The 8,134-nt window shown below is 32.5% G+C and overlaps 1 long non-coding RNA gene across 1 annotated transcript; it reads left to right on the top strand.

The window, feature by feature from the left end:
• Positions 1-1,832: 1,832 nt before the first annotated feature.
• Positions 1,833-2,353, top strand: LOC131802051 (uncharacterized). Its single transcript, XR_009342019.1, has 2 exons — positions 1,833-2,067; positions 2,130-2,353. It is a non-coding gene; the product is annotated as an uncharacterized LOC131802051 (long non-coding RNA).
• Positions 2,354-8,134: the final 5,781 nt, after the last annotated feature.

The raw sequence follows: 8,134 nt of genomic DNA, 5'->3' as shown, positions 1-8,134 counted from the left end.
TTCCCCTCTACAACACTTTTGGAAATTTTCAGATAAATATTTCGCGGAGAATATATTGGTCGAAAATTTTAGTATTCAACGAAGGGGTCTTTATGGTGCTTTTTTTAAAATATGATTAAAAAGCAAGTTCAAATATTATTTGTCACAAAATTCTACTATTGGTCTTAGAAGACGTGAAGAGTCTAAATCTTATATAAACGCCAGGAATTCATATACAGGGTGAGATGAAAAAACTGCAACCAACTTCAGACTGCTGTTATTTCTAAGCCACTCGTCCGACAGGCGTTAAAATTATTCCAGTGACAGCTCATTATATTGTTTACAAGCGTGCTAAAGCATTTTGGTGAGAATTTTCCAGAAAAAAGTTATTCATGATGGAATTCAAGCGTGATAGTGTGATTCCTTTATATTTGGCTGGAAAACAACAAATGACTATCGTTAGAGCACTCCAGCATTTAAATGTAAATAAATCTTGTGTGTCTCGTACCATCGCTCGTTACCGTGATACTGGTAGCGTAGCCCAACGTCAAGGAAGAGGGCGGAAGAAAACAGCAACATCAGCAGGAATGGTTCGACAAGTAAAGAAGCGACTTGATCAAAACCCGCCTCGCAGTGGCCGAAAAATGGCTCGTGAGCTATATCGCAATATTCGATTCGGCAAATATTGAAAAATGAGCTCGGGGTAAAGCCATCGAAATTCCAAAAAGTGCAAGATCTTACACCGCAACAGAAAGAAAATAGACTCAAAGGAGCTAAAGAGTTGCTTCGCTTGGCCGAAAGTGGTGAACTGCCGAATTTGGTTTTCTCCGATGAGAAAACATTCGTTGTCCGGCAGCTTGTAAACAAACAAAATGATCGTGTTTGCTTGCCAAAGAGGTCAGCTGAAAATGTGCACCTTCGGTTGGCCACTAGAACTCAAGCGTCGGCCATAGTGATGGTATGGGTCGCCATAACAGCCGATGGTCGCTCTCCGCTCGTATTAATCGAATGAATAAATGCCAAATATTATCGCGAAAATATTCTGGAGGGTGTATTAAAGCCTTGGACACGCAAACATTTTGCCCACAGGCCGTGGACATTCCAACGGGACTCAGCACCATCGCACTCAGTACGCGCCGCCCAAAAATGGTTACAAAATTTGGTTCCTCGCTTCATTTCCAGCGCACAATGACCACCAAAATATACGAATTTACCAAAATAACGATCACCTCAAGCAAGCGCTTTGCCGGAAATGGGCCAAAATACCGCAGAACAACATTCGGGCAGCGTGTGACGGTTTTATTGGCCGTTTGAAGTCTACATTCGTGACCAATTCGAACAAATCTAAAATTATTCAAAAATTTGATGCTATTTCCGACATTTTTCCTTTAATTTAATAAAATTTAAAAATGTAAAAATTATGGAGTTTGACTTTGTTGTAGTTTTTTTTTAATCTTGTAATTAGACAAGATGTTGTCCCTTTGTGGGGGAGGTACTTGATGAAGTGGACCGATATTGTTCATTTTCGCACCTGACCTGGTACTGATGCAAATATTAGGCTTTGTAAAGTTGGAGCAAATTTGGAGTATACTTTCTCTTTCTGTGCTGCAAATTATTTTCTTTTCGTTATTTCGATGAAGCACGTTTTGTTCGTATCAAATGATATATACCCTCTCTCTCTAGCCATATGGCTGAGGGTATAATAATTGCCCGGAAATGAGATTTTCAATAATCAGGCATGTCACAGAAGTTTTACGAAATCGATTTATTTCACCCTTTCCAAATCGTTACGATTTGCTTTTGCTTCTTCAGCACTCGTACGTTTTGACTAATCAGGAAAAAAAAAACATTTCACATTTTTGAAATAAAAATATGGTAACTCCATGAAAAAAAAAGTCGTAAACAAATTATTGACAATTAAAAAAGGAGTTTAAATTGTTTTTTATAATATAAACACCAAAAGTAAAAATGCCAGGGGCTTAAATACTTGCTGTAATGGATGAAGAAATAAATCAGCGGTCTACTGAAAAAAATTCGTCGCCGGACATTGAGGAACGCATCAGATCCTTTATCTCACTCAAATGCAGAGTAAGGATCCTCCAGCAATGAGTTATTTTCAAATTTATTTTAATAATAATTTATTTCTACAGATTTATAACTTATTATCGGCTAAATAAAGAAGCTTTTGTTTTAGTTTTGGAAAAAATTTCTCCCCACCTCAAACGTTCCAATATACCGGCTATTATCCAGCTTGCAACAACGCTTAGGTTTTTGGCTACGGGTGCATTTCAAGGAGTTATAGGTAGAGATGTGGAGCTAAGCCTTGGGAGAAGTACAGTTTCTACAATTATGTGGAGAGTTATTAATGCAATTGAAGCTGAAATTTGTCCACATTGGATCAAATTAAGAATGTCTTCCGAAGAAAGTCGAAATTGTAATTTTTTGAAAATTATGAAATTCCAGGAATTGTAGGATGCATTGACGGAACTCACGTTAGAATGGTTAAACCTTCCGAATTCATGGATTAGAAAAATAATAGATTTTTGTAAAATAAATTCCAAAAACATGTTCATTCTAAGAGAATTTGGTTAATACAATATTTTCTGTTAAATGTATGTATCTTCTGTTTATTTTTTACGTTAAAATCACTAAACATTTCAATTTCACCCTGCTTTTTGAAAGTGATATCAAAACGCAAAATTTTTGCGTTTTCCGTTTTTTAGAGAAGCTAAAACCGTTTTCGTTTTCACTCTTGAACGATTTTACATTCTGTGACATGCCTGAATAGTTTCCTTTTGCAATTTCAGTAGTTAGATCTTAGAAAACTCAGGCACTTGGTGCCGATATTTGAAATCATATCTTTTGTCTCGGTTTCCTATATTTATTTCTGTCTCTGTTAAATATTTATTTTCTGAATATAAATATTTTTTCAAACTGAACTGTTTATTAAACAGTTTTTAGCTTAGAAAAATATTCCGAAATATTTAAAATAATCGACTTTTAAACACTTCATTAATTTTTATTAATTTTCTTTCCAGATTAAATTTGACTTTTAATAACAACGTTCTAATGGATGTTGCTTTTTATCTATTTTATTAAAATATTGTTATTCATTTAAATAAATGCATGTAAAATTTAAATAAATAAAACTTAAAACATATATTCAACAAAATTAAATAAAAATCTTTATTTGTGTTTGTATGTGGTAAGTATTACATACATGCGAATATGTCGACCACTAATTTCCCTTTCTAATGCAAAAGTTTATCACACAAAGTTCAAAGCATATGTTAAGGCGCGCAAAGAAATAAGCAAAATAATTTCGTTTTAAAACACTGGAGTTGTTTCCCTTCCAGCGCCATCTACAGTCTAAAGCTCAGTTATTTATATTAAATCTTTATTGATCGCAAATTAGAGACATGAATAATGTATCGAAAAAAAGACATTCTTTGCTATGAAAATTCAGAAATCCATTACCCTGAAGATGTTACAGGCAGAATCCATCTTCCGATTTATCCAATCCAATTTATATTAATATACCTATTGTCATTATTGTTATCTAATATTATAATGATATATATAATGAGCTTACCATATAGGTCGAAATCTTACAATTCATATCACATCAAAATCTTTGAAGTAGCCTAATAACGTAAACATTAATAGAACATGTCATTATTACCATTAAAATTCAAGTGTGAGTGTGTTCATAACATATACCGACAGATGGCTATGAGTTATGGTTACTGCCTAATTTCATAAAACATTTGGTTTTATATCAAGTGTTTATACTAGCATGTTTTAAAAAAGAAATTCAAAAAAATGCACTTTCCGATCAAAAAAATTACATTTGAATTGTGGTTTGCTTCTAATCTAGGGCTAACCTATTCGTTCCAAAAAGAAAATCCCACTTTTTGGAATTAATTCAAAAGCATAAATTCCAACCATAGGTAAAAATGACAAAAAGTGAAAAACTGCATTTTCGAGTAAAATTTATTGTTGAATTTGTAGAACATGACCTGATTTGAAACCCCTGTGCAATGGAAGTGTTATTTTTTATTTTTATACGCTTTTACTTCTACACCATAAACGTAACATCGAAATTCTGGCGAAATGGATTGCATTTTATGGTTCCAATGTTAAATGCACTGAACGGAGCTCATTAACGAACGTAATGCGTATTGGTTGGTTGACAATTACTTGCACGGGAGCTATTGGTATTTGATACTATTTGGATTACCAAAATTGTTTCAGTTTAACACAGGATAATATCCACAGCAAAACGCTAAAATTGGTTATATAGTAGTCAGGTCATCTTCTAAATATTTAACAAAGAATTGAATTCCAGAACTCAATTTTTAACATTTTGTAATTTTCACCATTGGTTGCAAAACATGCTTTCGATTTTGTGTAAAAAAGATAAAGTTTCCTTTTGGAATGAATGGGATAGCGCTAGATTGGAGGCAAACCATAATCCAAATGTCAATTTTTTGAACAGAACATATATTATTTCAAGTTTTCTTTTTCAAAGTTTATGAACTACGATTTTAAACAAAACTCAGTGCCCTCTAAGTGGAATATCTGTAATTCAACGCCATCTATTGACAACATAATGTTCGTCGATTCTAGATCGCAAATTTAGGTTGTTGTTCATTATTTTGGCAAGTACCCCAATACAGTACTATCCATCTATTTTTTTTAATAATTCCAATTTTTCTGAGAATTTGTCGTCCTTCGAAATATAAAAGCAAAATTTAGCCAATTTTTATCTAAATAAAATTACAGTAGCTTAAATTATAATTTTTAAGTTAATTCTACAAAATTCAGCCTTTTTCAAGGACTTTAAACAGAGATCTAAAATGGTAGAGGCTATACAAAAAGCATTCTGAACAAATGGTTTGTGGCTACACTTATGACAGAGGCATGTTAAAATAAAAAAAAAAACACAATTATAGAAAAGAATAACAAATAAAAGTTTGAATAATCCAAAATTTTGGTTTCAAAATTCAATTCCATAGACTTTCCCAAATAATTCCATATCGCCTTAGCGGTTTAAATTACCTAGCATTGGAATCTATGTTGTTACGATATAATAACAACAGAGGTATTTACACCTGGTGAGAATATTTTGACTCAGTCTTGTCCCATCTTTTAAAATCTTCATCGTAAATAAAAGAATTCATATAATTGTTTATTTCTTTATATATTTCATCAAAAGGGCTGTTATTTTTTGAGATTTTAGCTTTTTTGAAAAAAAATATTTGCCGCCACGAATCATGTGTATCAATAGATGGCTCTGAAATTAGATCTTAACCAGTGTTGTAAAGCGTACAATTTTTGTGCATTGCATTTAGTTGCTCCCTAAAGTATGCTTTAGATTTTGTTGTATTTTTCCTACGCAGTGACAAAGTAAAGGAAATTAAAGAATTTAAGTTGTTATTAATATATATTTTTATTTTAATCCATAAAATCGTTTATCATTTATAACATAAAGCAAATAAATACACTTTAAGCTCAAGTACGAGCCGTGTTAAAGTTGACCTCCACAGGTCCTTAAGAGATAACGCATATGAGAGGTTCCAAACTTGATAGAATATTCATGTCTGCAATGAAAATAAATATAAAACAACAATTAATTAATTATTCTTATACTTGTCTACAAAAAGATAGAATATTTTTTATTAAATGTTTATATCCACAAAAAAAAACAAGTAAGCAAAGGCTACAGTCGAGCAGGGCCGACCGTTGAATACCCTACAACACTATAATAAACGATACAGTTTATATAGGCGAGATACTCGAAAAAATTCCACAAGATATTGTGACAAATAATAAAAGAAAACCATCTGCTTTCGTTCTCTAATTTTCGAATAATAGCAACTTTATCTAATTTGCTCATTTCCAATTTATTGGTAGATGTTGCACGTAAATGGTCTTCCTAGATCTGGAACCAATATTTCCCAAAGACCTATAATCTCTCAGAAGTGGCAAATGATTAACATTTATTATTGGTTTTTAACTGAAACGCATCTATATGAGATACAGACATTTGACTATATTCTTCAACGAAATCAGCGTTAACGAAATAGTCAGAAGTGCGTCTTTCCTATATTTGTGAATTCTCCAAAAAGTCACTGGAATGGATATTTTCGTATTTTGTCTACAAAAGTTGGCAAACTATTTCACATATTGAATATTTTTGGATGGCCATCCAAAACTGCTTGGCTTTTGCAATGCCCGCTAACCCCCATTCAAATGTGCGTGAGGATCGGGCAATAATTACTACCTGCTGACAATTTTGCAATTTTTTGGTCCATTTCAATATATGGCGATCATCTCAAAAAGAGTAGGCTTCTATTCTGACCCTCATCTGATCCCCATGCCAAATTTCGTTAGGATCGGGCCATAAATGCGATCTGTATATGATATCCTGATATCCTAACTACTTAGTTTTGTTAGCTGTAGAAATATTACCAATATTTTCAGCTTTAGAGAGATATTTTTATGCGATTTTTTAGACGTTGTTTCTTTCCTGCCAAGAGGCCATTCTGAATTAATGAGAACTGTCGAAATCTGTTCAGCCGTTCTCGACATATAAGAGATCTTTCAAACATATCTTCTTTGATAGACATACACTTATATCGCACATATTCCGCTATATATCCGTTTTGTTGGATGTTAACATCAATGTAAAGATCAGAAGTAACCTTGTCATGGCTTTGTGATTTCGCCGGGATTTAAAATATTCGCGGTTTAATGAAAAATTTTGAATTTTTTCAACACAAAAGATATGGTCTATTTTACCCGCTAAATATTATCCGATGACCACCCAAATTGGTAGGCTTCTTCCCCGCCCTAAACCCTAGCTACATGCGACCTGTATAGCTACTGCAAAATCCGATATTTTTTCAGTGTTTGGTCCATTTCAACCCCTAAACATTTGGCGATCATCTCCAAATGAAATAGGGTTCTATTCTGACCCTAGCCCCACCTCCATTCTAAATTTCGTGAAGATCGGGCCATAATTGCGACCTGTAGAGTGATTACAAATTAACATGGACAGACGGACAGACGGACGGACATACATAGCTAGATCGACTCAACTCGGCGAGATAGGAAGATCCATATATACTTTCCTATGTGGGAAATCAATATTTCGGTGTTGTACATAATTTTTGGCCCAATCAAACTTATAATACCCCCCACACATAGTGTTGTAGGGTATAAAAAAAAATAAATAAAACACATCGAAAAAGCTTTTATTTTTTAGAATCTTGTCATCCCAGACCTTTCTCTTCTTTTATTTTTAATATCCTGCTCTGACCACAGTTAATTTTCCTAAATTGTTTAAATATCCACATGTGGAAAACCGATTACAAAAAGGCGACTTTGATTTTAGACTTTTCAATGCCAATATCGATAGCTTAAATCGAAACAATTTAGAAAGACAATTTTTACTTTTTTTACATTTTTAAAGATTAATTATTGATCAAAAAAATAAAAATCCAAGACACTTTCATGATAGATTTTGTAAGAATATTTTTAAGGACTAATCTTGGATTTCTAAGTATATTATTTCGAGGACTAATCTTTAATTTTTAAAAATTCTGTTCCAATGACCGACTTATTTACACACCAGGGTTTTTTCAAAGATTTGTTTTCAAGGATGTGGATTTAAAAAAAATTAAGGCATTTTTCAAGAACATTTTCTCAACGACCAAGTAAGTTATAATTTTAGATTTTTTAAGAAAATATTTTTAGGAACCAGCAGATCATTGGACAAGTGAAAAGAAAATAATCTTTAAAAATCATAAATTTGATTTTTAAAGATTATTTTCTTTTCTCTTGTCCAATGACCCACTAATTTACGAACCTTGGGTTTGCGAAGGATTTGTTTTCAAGGACGTGGATTTAAAAAAAAAATTAAGACTTCTCGGATTTTTCAAAAAAATTACGGACTTTACTCGAATTTTTCAAAAAATGTAAGGACTTTTCTCGGATGTTTAAAGAACATTTTCTTAAGGACCAAGTAAGTTATGATGATATTTTTTATTGAAGTGTATAATAATATAATTTACAATTCTCATTTCCCGCGAAGCTTTAAGCTTGTATGCAGGAAATTTTAGCTATTTTAAGAAAATATTTTTAAGAACCA

Source organism: Musca domestica, unplaced genomic scaffold, assembly GCF_030504385.1.
Source record: "Musca domestica strain aabys unplaced genomic scaffold, Musca_domestica.polishedcontigs.V.1.1 19, whole genome shotgun sequence".
NCBI lineage: Eukaryota > Metazoa > Arthropoda > Insecta > Diptera > Muscidae > Musca > Musca domestica.
This window is presented reverse-complemented; position numbering and strand designations above follow the sequence as displayed.